The sequence below is a fragment of the Schistocerca nitens genome, chromosome 1 (assembly GCF_023898315.1).
Source record: "Schistocerca nitens isolate TAMUIC-IGC-003100 chromosome 1, iqSchNite1.1, whole genome shotgun sequence".
Lineage (NCBI taxonomy): Eukaryota > Metazoa > Arthropoda > Insecta > Orthoptera > Acrididae > Schistocerca > Schistocerca nitens.
Window position 1 is genome coordinate 1,095,655,147 of NC_064614.1, and position 14,980 is coordinate 1,095,670,126.

Here is a 14,980-nt window from a genome sequence, read left to right on the forward strand (position 1 = left end):
ACAAATCAAAATTCAAATGAATATTTTTGTGTCTGAATCAGTTCTTCCATACTTGTGTTGCTTCATTAACAACAAATTCATTAGAAAAATGCTGCCATATTGTAGTACAGGATCTCTTTCCTTTCAGATTTATTTGTGTTGTAAATAGAAACTTAAAATATTTTATTATTCTGTTGTCAAATGTTTCAGAAAGCGTTGTGAACATTCAATGGTCCTGTGTATAAGATTTACATTTTGCTATGTTGCAGTGGCACTGTTTATATGAATTATTAAAATAATTGATACAGATTCTGCAGTGTCCACATTCAAGGAATGATTGACACAGATTCTGTAGTGTCCACATTCAAGGAAAAACTAAGTTATAACACACAAATTTTTAAAACAATGTGATATGTCTTTCACCTCATAAGTACAAAGCCTTAACCCCAAAGTTTGTAATACGTGCTTTCTGTTTATGTTGTAATTTTGTCTGTAATTTTGATGACACAGGAAAGTGGCATGATTCACATTTACTGTACCCAGAAGACAGTACCACAGTATGAATCTGTGTTGTACAAGATCTATTACAAGTGCACCATTGGAAATGTGTCTGTAGTTGTTACATTGCCATTACCACAGTGTCAACTTTCATTGCTTCAGATTTCTTTCTGTCACTGAGAGTTTCATTATTGTAAATTTTTTAAAGATCTAAATAACTTTTGATAACCATCTTAGTATTCCCCTCCCTGCCTTCCACCCCCCCCCCCCCCACACACACATACAAAAATCAAGGTTCGTTAGCTGTCTCTTGTGTTGAACTTTTATTACATTCTCTCTTTTTCGCAAGTTCTTGTCAAACCGTTTTGAACACGTCAAACATTAATTGTAGATTTAGATGCTAGCTAGTGTGAAGTTAGTGCCTTAAAATTTTTTTATACATGAAAATACATGTATTGCTGCTTTACAATCCTCTTCTCATTACTGGCTGTTTTGTGTATGGCAGAGATACAAAGAAGAGCCAACTGTTTTTCTCTATATTCGTTATTTCATAGCCTTTGTACGTGTCATATAGTAAGTAAACATATAGATTATAATTTCATTTCATCAAACTTGTTGAAATGATCACAAAATACGTGAAGCCTTTAGGGCCATGATGTTTTCTTCCACTATGATTTATTTTTTCTACGTTAGTGCTATGTACTGTGTACATTCATGTATATCAGTTCTCTGTTGTTGCTTTTTTAAGGTAGTGGGTGACAGGAAATCTGTGTCCTCCTTGTCATTTCTTTATGTTGAAACTGTCTGAAAATGGTTAGAGAACTGAGCCAGTTCCACTTTGTGTGCATAACATGAGAAGTAAAGTTTTTACCATGGTGTCTGCGTATTGGACGAATTGTGTAGGGCAACATTTGGGTTATTTAGACCTCTTTAGAGTTAATTGAATATTTGTTAATATAAACAGCTCAGTGAAATAAAGATACACTTGTTGGGCCTAATAAATCGATGACAATTACAAATCTAATTCCAGTCACAAGGATATTTTCTGACAATCATACTAAACTTAATGGAGAGGATGAGCAATTGTTAAAAATTCAGTAATAAAATAATGCACTAAACTCTCTCTCTTTGTGTGTGTGTGTGTGTGTGTGTGTGCATGTGTGTGTGCATGTATTTGTGTTTGTTTTCTAGCTGTGTATAATACTTCAATAGCACTGACTTATTTGATCTACTAGCTAGATATGTTAGATGGTTTCTGTAAAAACAAAAATATTCTGAGTTGTCTACGTTCTTCATCCCTGTTGTCTATTATTCAGTTTTTGTCAGTACTGAGAAAAATAAATTAAGAAATTCTTGTACTGGAACAAAGTAATGTTGTCTTTTATAGAAAGTGCAAATATGAGACTTTTAGCTGTGATGTGATGAAATATTTGCATTTATAGTGTACTCTAACTAATGTGAAGTATATGTATCATTATTAATGCGAATATAATTTTTCCAAGAATAGTTGTGTATCTGTGGAAAATTGTAAAATTATCCCTAGTTTTGGTGGCAGTAATTCATGTTTCATGAATATAACATTTAGGTAATGTGGTGCTTATGTCCAATATTTTTATGTCCACCACTCTCTATATTTATGTTATACAGATTTGCACTTTGAAAGTGATATATTTGCCAGAAATGATACCACAAGTGTAATTTACATATTGTAGCTTTTATATTTTCTTCTCTTGTTTCCCGTTTTGTGCCACAGTACCATCCATTTTTTTTGTTGCAATAGGGTCTTAGTTTGAGTTGTTAGAGTAGATACTCATTAATAAGACGTGTTCGTATTTAACTGAGTCTGTTCATTCCTGTTCATTGTTTCTAATGCTTCTTGACAGAACTGTGTGTAAGGATACACAGAATTATCCACATTTAACATTGATGTCTATAACTATACTGTTATAGATTCACATTTAGTTTAGGGTAGAAGTAGCAGTGGTGACATGATTCAGCAAGGACCACAGGGTTATTTAAATATCTCAGTCATCCTTAAATCGCATATTTTAATTATATAAAACATGTATATCATTTGGCAAATTAAATAATTTTACTGTCCATAATTTTATAATTTGCACATACTCATAACTGTACATTGTATGTTCTTCCATTATTAAATTTATAGAACACATGTTATTTTGCAAATTTGTGTACAGTGGATGTAAAATATTACAAACATAGTGCTGTTCTGCTTAGGTGTTGGTGGCATTTGCTACTGCTTTATTTAAATAGAAACAGCTACAAAACTGAAATAAATTCACAAAAGTCAGTTTGAAAACATGATTTTCATTGCATTTCTTTTAGTTTGTCTTTATTTTCTCTATTTACCTTCAGTGTTCCCATTCTTATGTCACTTTCCACAAGCATGCTCTATAGTTTTATTTTATATTCGCGCTCAGGGGGCTATAATCTTGATGTTTCAATAGAGAACAATTTTTTGGGGGGGGTGTAACAGAATCCTGGCTTGCCTGTTGTATATCTGCCTGTAATCAGAGGTCACTTTCAATTAAAACTGCGCGATATATTGCTGTCACAGTTCACTTTTACTATCGTTTTTCCCAGTTCAACATTCTCTCCTTCGTCTCCATTTCCAGTGTCATTACCCACATGAAAAATATGTTTATTTGGAGTTAGAGACATCTCTTCATTTATCATTTACTGATGTGAATGAACTGCAACCTTCAGTGTTATTTAAATCTCTATCAGAACAAAAAATGAACAACATCATAACGAATAAATTTGTAAGCTGCTATTTATGCAGCAAATTTGTTTCAAAAAATTTATCTGAGCGTATTAAAATGCATATAAACCACATCCCACAACTTCGGGCTGACAACGTGCTTCGTCATCGTAGGGGCTGGAAATAGGAATAAAGTGTGTCTGCAGGGCTGCAACTAACTTCTGTCCATTTTCTGCAAAAACAGGCCTGACGATACTCCTGACTCCAATTTTAAGCATTTCAATGAAAAATGTTGACGCTGTTTTTCCTCCATTTCACACAGCACATATAACTACGAAAAGATGAAATGTAATAACTGTAGAGGGCATCTTAACATTACACCTTGTCATGCACGAATGCTTTCTCGCTCCTGTTCGTATATTATCAAGACACTTTTCCAGTCACAGTTAGCTTCTATGTTCAGAGAATTAAAGTCAACAGTAACTTCTTTCCACATTTTTTTTCTTGGTTGTAGTAAATCGTGTCAGTGTTTTGTTTTTCCATCCGTTGTCTTTATATTGACCTAATGCGATTTTCAGAAAAAATCTTTTCATCTGGGGAAAAGTCTGAAGATCACATCTTTTTTCTGGCTACTTCCATCTTTTCAACACGACAACTTCGATAATAGATACTGTGTATTTACGAAGTGGAATTAATATCTGAGGTCGAAGTGCAATTCTTCTTCTTTTGGATTTGCAGCTCTTGCATTTCTTCCGTGTTTGCACTTAAAATTATTGGATTCAGATTTCGCCTTTTATATAAAACATAGTTTTTTCTTGTTACCCAAACATGTTTCAGCGCCTCTGTGTCATCATCAGTGGGTTTTGTTTATTGGACAATTGTAAAAGTGAACACATTTTAGGTTGTAACAGCTCTAACAAAATGAACTGAACCTAAAGACCGTTTTTATTCGTTACTGTTGTTACCGTGACTATACATGATGTGGTCTTACAGGACTATATGTATGCTGTCCTGCACTGATAGCTTGTCATTTGCAAACCAAACAATGTAAATGTGAATTTTATGAGTTTTATATTTGGCTCAAAGGTGCTACAACCCTCCTCTGCAACAATGAAAAAGTGTGGTGACATTACCCTCAGTTTTGGCGACGCTTTAAACAGCAAGGTGTCGACACATGCGAGAAAAAAGGTCACAGCTCAGATGGTCATGTGAGGTGGAAGATAAATAAATGATGTCACATTGGCACAAAATTTCACCACAATTTTGCCCATTGCACTATGGGCCTGTCACACGATGGAAGGGCGTCACACCCCCTCTTATGAAAACTTGACCATATTTTGAAGCCTATGTGATGGAGGTCAGAAACGCGACGCCCAGCTTTGAAATCACGCAGTTTTCTTATGGGTGGCTGAGAAAAATATTTGGAACACACTTCCGCTCAGAATCAACAGGAAAATGGCTCGGGGGACAAGACAATGGGCATCAATGAAACCACGCCTTCCTTTGGGGCATTGATTTCCACAAATTTGGTAGTCGAAAACGACAGTTTGCAGTGCTATGAGGAGCAAGTTGATGTTCTTGTCACCTTTGACGCTGCTGACACACCTCGGATGATTCAAGCCCTAAGGATATTCTGAGCCTGCAGCTCCTTTCATTGTGATCACACCACTTTAGAATTTAGTGTGGCTGCAGTGTTTGCTCAGGTGTACAGGGTGGAACGACTAGGGACCATTCAAAAGCACTCGATGAAATGTGAATGTGATCCATTAACAGTAAAGGGTGCTTGTGTTTTTTCAGCCTTTCTGTTGCGCACACTGATGTAAGGGGAGGGGGATGCATGCGACACAAGCATGAATAAAATGACAAAGGGTTCCTCTGAGGTTCCTCCAGTTTGGCAACACTGTCGACGCCACCCGCACACCTTGAAGGATTCCTAGGTGCCTGGTGGTATGCATCCCCTTGACACCCTTCGGCTAACGCCCAAACCTCCAGGTGCCAGACACTCAGATCGGTACAAAATTGTTGAGGCTTTCGTGGCCACTTGTTGACAAACTGCCTATTGGCTTCTGTCTCGGGTTCTTCGGCCGACGTTCATCTAATGATTTTTCTGACGTTTCGCCAGCACGAGTGGCTGGCATTGTCAAAGCTTCACCCTCCATTGCCGGTGGTGAACTGGAGCCGTGCTTTATAAAGGATGGGGCCCCTCCACGCCCGCACCAACGTGGTGACCAACACAAAAGTTTTACTGTCACCTCCGTAAGCATGTTAGTTTTGAATCAGGCGTCACAGGATGCAGGCTGTGATGTTATCCATGCGTCTGAGTAGGACTACTCATTAACATGGTCCATCAGGAGATAGTAGTGGTCGAAAACGATCGAAGGGTAGCGGTTTTAAGAGCAGAGGAAAAAAAGTGCCAAGGCCAGCGCCAAGGGAAAAAAACCTCTGCGACAGTAGGACGGGTGGTAAGGGCAGTAGCGGCTTGCTAGCTGCGACAGAGCATGCAAGGTGAGGGGGGTTAGCGTGAGGTATCGTGCAACGTTACCTATGTACTGCGTGGTTGTTAGCTGGGGCAGTCCGGTGCTGCGGCTGGGCTCGCTTGTAGTCTCCTGGGCCGGCCGCAGTGGCTTACTCCCTGTAACATAAAAATTCGGCGCGGCAGGGCGGCGACGCTTCTGCGATGCCTATTGGCTCCTCGACCCCTTGCGGGGCCCGGTCCCGTAGCAGTCGGCGTCGCCAGCGGCTCCTCTGCGGCGGCGGTTGTCTTCTTCTTCTTTGCGCCTCTCACCCGCGCTGCTGCTGGAACAAGAGCTGGGATAGGCGCACGAACGTCCTTCTGCGAGGTCGCAGGAGTGTTCGCAGGTACGACTGCGCTGAGGCCTTGGGCGAAAACTGCTCGCAGTTGCCTCAAGGCCTCTTCCTTCTCTGCAGCCACGGCGGCTGCGAAGGCAGCCCTCTCCGCCGCCATGACGGCTTTGAGGGCTGCTGTGGCCTCCTTCACGGCGGTGCCGAGTTCGAGGTCACATCTCTTCGCAGGAAGGCGAGCTGCGTCCTGGCTGCTCGTTTCCGAGCGGCCGTCCCTGCCCCTGGCAGGTGGATCTGCTGCTGCGCCGTCCCTCAGCTGCGCCGGGCTGTTCTGCGCCCTACGCCGTTTCCGGCGTCGTCTTCTCTTCTGCTGCTGCGTCGGTGCGGCCGCGGCCGCTTCGCCGCCCCCGGCACGGCTGCGGCTTGAGAAAGCCGAACAGCCGCGCCAACTGGCGACGTGCGGGCCGCCACACCGGACACATGTCGGCAGAGCGTTGCTGCCGCGGTCGCAGGCGCGGCTGTCGTGCTCACCTGAGCACTTGCACCGCGCCGCGTTGCGGCAATACTTCGCTACATGGCCCTCGCCCTGGCACCTGAAGCACTGGGGCTGAGGATCCATGGCGGTCGGGAGAGCCTCCGTCGTAACCGGGAAGCCCAGCAACTTCCGCAAGTCGAAGATGTCACTCCCGCCGTCGACCGTTTGCACGGCCACGGCATAGAGCGGCGCCCTCTTCCTGTTGGTTCGGTTGTGCAACCTTGCGGCTGCACTACCAAACCCGGCTCGCAGCAGCCCTTCCCGGACCGCTGCCTCATCACAGCACCAAGGCAACCCCCTGAGGAGTGCCTTAGTCGTCTTCATCCTTCCTACGGAAGGTGCCTTCTCACGCGCCGGCGGCGCGTCGACGATGTGGTCGGCCACTGCGACCTTGATCGCCCTGTGGTCGGCCACGTTTGCGGCTCGAACGCAGATCAGCGAGTCTGTATCGACAGACTCGTAGACCACCTCGTTCCGAGCGCAGCTCGTCATGGTGTCGAACAGCGCTGTCCACCCGCCTTTGCACTTGACGTACAAAGGGAGGACAGGCCGCGACTCGTCTTCTCGGGAGTTCCTTGCACGGTCGGCAGACTCGGTGAGTTGCACAACCGAAGGACCCTTCGTAGCGGCAGCCACCGGGCCCCAGCCGAGGACGTCGGAGGCTGAGGCCGGCTAAGCGTGTTGCTGCGTACGAGACAGACTCATGTAGATGCTACGGGACTCTTGGGTGCAGTTATAATTTAGTTATCTTCGTGAGAACTCCCAGATAGCACACCACACACAAACATTAAGTATAATCAGATGCAGGAGAAGTATAATAAGAATTTAAACAAAAAATAAAAAAAAGAATAGGACGGAAAACGGGGATCAGCACGTACTTCATGCTGTACCTGTGTAACGTCACGCGTTTTCAGGGCAAAAAAAGCCTTTATCAAAGAATATGAATTTTTAAAACAATATGCGGATTTTGCTTATGGTATTTGCTTCACAGATGCTGATGTTGTAGAACCGTTATAGTTGGTACAACAACAGTATCTCTGATAATGTTCAAAGTAATAAAGCTATTACAAAATTGTTAAGGCTTTCGTGGCCACTTGTTGACAAACTGCCTATTGCCTTCTGTCTCGGGTTCTTCGGCCGACGTTCATCTAATGATTTTTCTGACGTTAAGGACTCAGGACATTTCATTGAGAAGCTGAAGAAACTGAAACTTGCACCAAACGACATTCTGGTCAGCTTTGATGTTGTTTCGCTATTTACGAAAGTGCCACTCAGTGACGCTCTGGAGCACATCGGTTCCATTTTCCCGCAAGACATCAGAAAGCTCTTCCATGCATGTCTCACCACGAGCTATTTCACGTGGAATGGCGATTTCTACGAACAGCTGGAAGGCGTCGCCATGGGTAGTCCCCTCAGTCCAGTGGTGGCCAACTTCTTCATGGAACAATTCGAAGCACAGGCACTGGACTCGGCGACTTGCAAACCTAAGGTGTGGTACAGGTACGTCGATGATACTTTCGTGGTGTGGAGCCATGGTGAAGAACAGCTCGGTGATTTCCTAAGACACTTCAACAGCCTCCATGCCAACATAACATTTACCGTGGAAGTAGAAAAGGACAAGAAACTGCCATTTCTAGATGTGCTGGTCACAAGGGACGGCGAAAACCTGAGACACAGCGTGTATCGAAAACCGACTCACACGGACCGATACCTGCAGAAACTGTCAAACCACCACCCGAGCCAGAAAAGGGGCATGATTAGTACGCTCGTAACGAGAGCAGGACGAATATGTGAGCCGCAACACCTCAAAAGAGAAATGCAACACCTGGAAACAGTCCTGAGGAGCAATGGGTACTCCACAAATTATATTAGAAGTGTAACTGAGCCAAACACTCGGCGAAGTAAGGAACCAGAAAAAGAAATGTCGGGTACGGCCTTTCTGCCATACATTCCCAGAGTGACGGACAGAATCGGACGTATATTGCGCAAACATGGCGTAAAGACGATCTTCAAACCGACAAGGAAGATCAAAGAGTGTCTTAGATCGGCGAAGGAGAAAAGAGACCCACTTGCAATGTCGGGAATATACCGCATACCATGCACATGCGGAAAAGTTTATGTCGGGATGACTGGACGATCCATTAACACCAGGATCAAGGAGCATAAGCGACATTGCAGGTTGGGGCAGGTGGAGAAATCGGCCGTGGCAGAACACGCACTGAATGAGACCGACCACGTAATAAAATTCGCCGACACGGAAGTTCTGGCTGTAGAGAACCACTATCACACGCGCTTGTTCAGAGAAGCTGTAGAAATACAAAAACACGCGAACAGTTTGAACAAGAAAGAGGAAAGCCTTAAGGTCAACGGATCCTGGCTTCCCGTACTGCAGCGAACGACCGTCGCAGGTAGCAAGAGGAGAACCGCACCGGAAATGACCGCGGAGAAGCCCTCCGACGTTGGCGCGCCAGGTACATATAGTCTGCGCCCGCGAGCTCGGCTCCAGTTCACCACCGGCAATGGAGGGTGAAGCTTTGACAATGCCAGCCACTCGTGCTGGCGAAACGTCAGAAAAATCATTAGATGAACGTCGGCCGAAGTACCCGAGACAGAAGCCAATAGGCAGTTTGTCACTCAGATCGGTGCCAAACGCTATGTGTCGATAGAGTATCAAACAAAACACCGATTTCGTTTGTGCTGTGTGCTGTCGTCCAGTAGAAGATGCGTAAACGGTAATTAAAAGTAGTACCAGAACTACAGAGCAAAGGCAAACCATATCTGTAGAGGCTGAATGCGAAGGTCTGTGGGAGGTGAGCTGGTAGAGCGTCAGATTGTTGTGCTAAAGGTCTCGAGCTCAAAACCTAATGATGTAGATTTTATTTAAACAGATTACACATGAAAGTTATATGGGGGAACATTTTTCTGCTACGTAAAAGGACGTTCCAGAGTTCACAGCAATGTTCTTTTGGCAGTCTGCTTTTGCTTCATTAGCTGAAAGTTTTTTTTTTTTTTTTTTTGGGTCATCAGTCTACTGACGGGTTTGATGCGGCCCGCCACGAATTCCTTTCCTGTGCTAACCTCTTCATCTCAGAGTAGCACTTGCAACCTACGTCCTCAATTATTTGTTTGACGTATTCCAATCTCTGTCTTCCTCTACAGTTTTTGCCCTCTACAGCTCCCTCTAGTACCATGGAAGTCATTCCCTCATGTCTTAGCAGATGTCCTATCATCCTGTCCCTTCTCCTTATCAGTGTTTTCCACATATTCCTTTCCTCTCCGATTCTGCGTAGAAGCTCCTCATTCCTTACCTTATCAGTCCACCTAATTTCCAACATTCATCTATAGCACCACATCTCAAATGCTTCGATTCTCTTCTGTTCCGGTTTTCCCACAGTCCATGTTTCACTACCATACAATGCTGTACTCCAGACGTACATCCTCAGAAATTTCTTCCTCAAATTAAGGCCGGTATTTGATATTAGTAGACTTCTCTTGACCAGAAATACCTTTTTTGTCATAGCGAGTCTGCTTTTGATGTCCTTGCTCCGTCCGTCATTGGTTATTTTACTGCCTAGGTAGCAGAATTCCTTAACTTCATTGACGTCGTGACCATCAATCCTGATGTTAAGTTTCTCGCTGTTCTCATTTCTATTACTTCTCATTACCTTCGTCTTTCTCCGATTTACTCTCAAACCATACTGTGTACTCATTAGACTGTTCATTCCGTTCAGCAGATCATTTAATTCTTCTTCACTTTCACTCAGGATAGCAATGTCATCAGCGAATCGTATCATTGATATCCTTTCACCTTGTATTTTAATTCCACTCTTGAATGTTTCTTTTATTTCCATCATTGCTTCCTCGATGTACAGATTGAAGAGTAGGGGCGAAAGGCTACAGCCTTGTCTTACACCCTTCTTAATAGGAGCACTTCGTTCTTGATCGTCCACTCTTATTATTCCCTCTTGGTTGTTGTACATATTGTAGATGACCCGTCTCTCCCTATAGCTTACCCCTACTTTTTTCAGAATCTCGAACAGCTTGCACCATTTTATATTGTCGAACGCTTTTTCCAGGTCGACAAATCCTATGAAAGTGTCTTGATTTTTCTTTAGCCTTGCTTCCATTATTAGCCGTAACGTCAGAATTGCCTCTCTCGTCCCTTTACTTTTCCTAAAGCCAAACTGATCGTCACCTGGTGCATTCTCAATTTTCTTTTCCATTCTTCTGTATATTATTCTTGTAAGCAGCTTCGATGCATGAGCTGTTAAGCTGATTGTGCTATAATTCTCGCACTTGTCAGCTCTTGCCGTCTTCGGAATTGTGTGGATGATGCTTTTCCGAAAGTCAGATGGTATGTCGCCAGACTCACATATTCTACACACCAACGTGAATAGTTGTTTTGTTGCCACTTCCCCAAATGATTTTAGAAATTCTGATGGAATGTTATCTATCCCTTCTGCCTTATTTGACCGTAAGTCCTCCAAAGCTCTTTTAAATTCCGATTCTAATACTGGATCCCCTATCTCTTCTAAATCGACTCCTGTTTCTTCTTCTATCACATCAGACAAATCTTCACCCTCATAGAGGCTTTCAATGTATTCTTTCCACCTATCTGCTCCTATCCTAGCTGAAAGTAGCGAACCTGTAATTTACATTTGTATAGGTAACATCACATCAATCTACACAAATGTACTCTATAGGTTTGCTACTTTCAACTAATGAAGCGAAAGCAGACTGCCACAAAAACATTGCTACAAACACTGAAACGTCCTTTTACAGGGCAGAAAAATGTTCTCTCATGTAACAATTTCATGTGTAATCTGTTTAAAAAAACCGCCATCAATGGGCTTCGAACTCGTGATCTTCAGTTCGACGATCTGACGCTATTCCAACCTTTTTTTTTTTGTATTTGGTCGTAGCGGACGTCACATGACAACTGTTGAAGTTCGTTGTTGATTCCTTCACTCAGTTCTTTATTACAGATAGCAGATAGCTCTCTGACCAAACACGCTGAGCTACCAAGCTGAATAGCCAACTCACCTACCAGAGATCTGCACATTCGGAGATCACAGATTGGTTTCCCTATACTCCATAGTTCTGGTGTTACTTTTAATTACCGTTTACGTATCTTCTACTGGACGACAGCACACAGCACGAACTAAATCAGTGTTTTGGTTGATACTCCATCGACACACAATGTTTGGTACCGATCTGAGTGTCTGACATTTGAAGGTTTGGGTGTGAGTGGCACTACAATGCTACTCTAGCGCCTATTTGCGAGCATGCGGAATGTGAGAAGTGCTCAACTGAGGGGGGAGGGGGGGGGGTGGCAGAGGGACCCTTTGCCATTTTATTCACGTGTGTCAATGACGCCGCAGGAGGGTGCAAAACCGGAGGGCTGAAAAAGCATATGGAATCTGCAAAAAAAATATTGTGAACAATTTTTTGTTGATATGGCTGTATGTTGCAGCACACTCACACTGTGCATACTCAATGGTGGGGAGATGTGACCTTCAACACGCGCCAGTCGCCTGCAAGCATTCATTCACGCGTAATAGTTTTTTCGAGGAACCCTGTCGAGTGAGTTGGAGCAAGCACAAAATGCAGCGAACATGACTGAACAGCAGTATGCCATCAAATTTTATGCTCCCACAGGGGGTATTTGTCCACAATGGGGCTCCAACCTTTGCAGCATCTTTTCCCTTCTATGCTACATGTCTCTCCTTTCTCCCACCCGTTGAGGAACATGTCTGGGGTGTTATTGGGAATGTTCCGCATTGTCCATCGCTGACATAAGAACAGTCTCACCTCTTTTTCTCATTCCATTTACCTTTCTTTGTTTCCCTTCTCCTCTCGTTCCTCCACTTCGGTGTTTGAGGTTCCTCTTTTTCTTCTTTCTCCCTGTGCACTCCTGACGGTCAGCCCACGTGTCTGACGCATAACAGATGACTGGGTATCGCGTAATTCCCAGCCCTGGATCGAAAGGTAGGGTTTGCACATACCCCCTGGTACAGGCCAGGCCCAGGGAGGGATGATTGCCTGAGCTGCTACCTCCCCTGATTGCCAATTGTTCCCTTCGTCAGGTGTTCAGGAGGTGTGACCTGAAGTGTGAACAATCACCTAAGGTGGGTGTGTACCCTTGTGAAGGGTGGCTGGCAGCTTTGCTCCTCCCTGGCGACCTTCGAAGAACAAGAATTCCCCAGTTGTGATGACCATGTGGAATATCTCACAAATGTTATACTTACTGCTGTGAAACGTTCCATTCCTCGCACTTCCTCTTTACCACGCTGTGTCCCAGTCCCTTGGTGGACTGAGGCATGCCGCGATGCAATTCGCGCGTGGAGACGTGCTCTCTGCGTTTGTAACCATCATCCTACAATGGCAAACTGCTTTCATTATAAACAGGTGTGTGTAAAGTGTCATCGTATTTTTTGAGATAGCAAAAAAGCTAGCTGGATTTCATTCACTAGTTCTTTTAACAATTCCATTCCTTCCACTGTCGTGTGGGCCAACCTCCTACGGCTCCCTGGGACCAAGATGCTTTCCCCAATGGCCTGACAGTAGCAGACAATGTCGTCGTGGGCCCTGTTGCTATCTCCAACACCTTGGGCCGCCATTCTGCGGAAATTTCGAGCTCTTCCCACTATCATCCTGCCTCCCTCCATCGGAAATGAGCAGAGGAGGCTCGGGTGATACCCTTCTCTTCTCAGAATCGGATTGGTACAATGCCGCCTTTACTATGAGAGATCTCGATCATGTCCTCAGTTCATACCGATCCTCTGCCCCAGGGCCAGACACTGTCCACATTCAGATGTTGCAGCACCTTTCTCTTGTGGGCAAGCACCTTCTGCTTCATACATACAACCGCATATGGGCAGAGGGCACGTTTGCCAGATATTGGCACTAAGCCACCGTCATACCCATAACTAAGCCCAGAAAGGACAAAAACCTTCCATCTAGCTACCGCCCCATCTCTCTCACCAACTGTGTTTGCAAGGAGGAACATATGATTCGCGCCCGACTGGTACGGTGGCTCGAGTCTCGCAATTTACTAACGACTGCACAGTGTGGATTTCGAGTGCGCAGTTGACCATCTCGTTACTTTGTCCACCCATGTCATGAATGGTAATCTGCGGAAATCCCAGACTGTGGCTGTGTTTTCCGATTTGGGGAAGGTCTACAATACCTGCTGGAGAACTGGTATCCTCCATACTCTTTACACCTGGGGCTTCCGTGGCCACCTGTCCCATTTCCTTCAGGAATTTTGTGAAGACCACATTTTCAATTTTCGTGTTGGTTCTGCCTTGTCGGACACCTTTATCCAGGAAACTGGTGTGCCTCATCTCTGGTTCCATTTTTGTTGACGATTTTGCCATCTGTTGCAGTTCTCCACAGGCCTGTCTCAATGAGTGGTGTCTTCAGCGATATCTTGATCGTCTCTGCTCCTGTATGAATTTCTAGCGGCGCAATTGGTTTCTCCCACCATCTTTACATCTTGGGTCTATTGCTCTTCCGTTCGTTAAAACTACGAAATTCCTGGAGTTCATGCTTGATAGGAAACTCTCTTAGTCCTCCCATGTGCCTTACCTGCCAGCCCACCGTACGTGGTCCCTCAATGTCCTACGTGTTCTCAATGATACTTCCTGGGGTGCAGATCAAACCACCCTCCTCCGTTTGTACCGGTTCCTTGTCCATTTGACTATGGGTGCTTTGTTAATGTGTCTGCATGACCGTCCCTCTTACGCCATCTCAACACTATCCATCATCGTGGCATCTGTTTTGCCACTGGGGCCTTTTACACTAACCCAGGTGAGAGTCTGTTTGCTGAAGCCGCTGAACTACCACTGTCCTACCGCTGTGACTTTGTCCTCAGCAGGTATGCATGCCGTTTGTCTGACATGTGTGGCCACCCATCCTACGCCTCCTTCTTAGAAGATTCCTTTGATCGTCAGTATAGGGCATGTCCTTCTGCTCTGTTACCTCCTGGAGTCCGCTGTAGGCACTTGCTATGGTGGCTTAACTTCACACTACCTGCAACTTTCCCAGTGGGTATGAACCCTTCAGCACCTTGGCTTCGTAAAGTGGCCCACGTTAACCTTGGTCTTCATTCGCTTACTAAGGACGCTACTCCAGCCTCGCTCTGTCGCCTTCACTTTCACGATCTTCGCATGGAAACTCTCGACAGCACCTTAGTGTACACTGATGGCTCTTATATTGACCATGGTGTCGGCTGATCCTTTGTCGATCGGAAAAATCTGGTACGGAGACGTTGGCCATGATTCGCAAAGTTTTCTAGTATGAAACTGTAGTTTTTAAGTGGCACAAGCTCTTCAAAGATGGCCGAAGGACTGTGGAGGACAAGCCCCACACTGGAAGGCCATTGATCTGAAGAACCGATGACAACGTGAAATGTGTGTGTGTGTGAAGTGCTGAATTCAGAC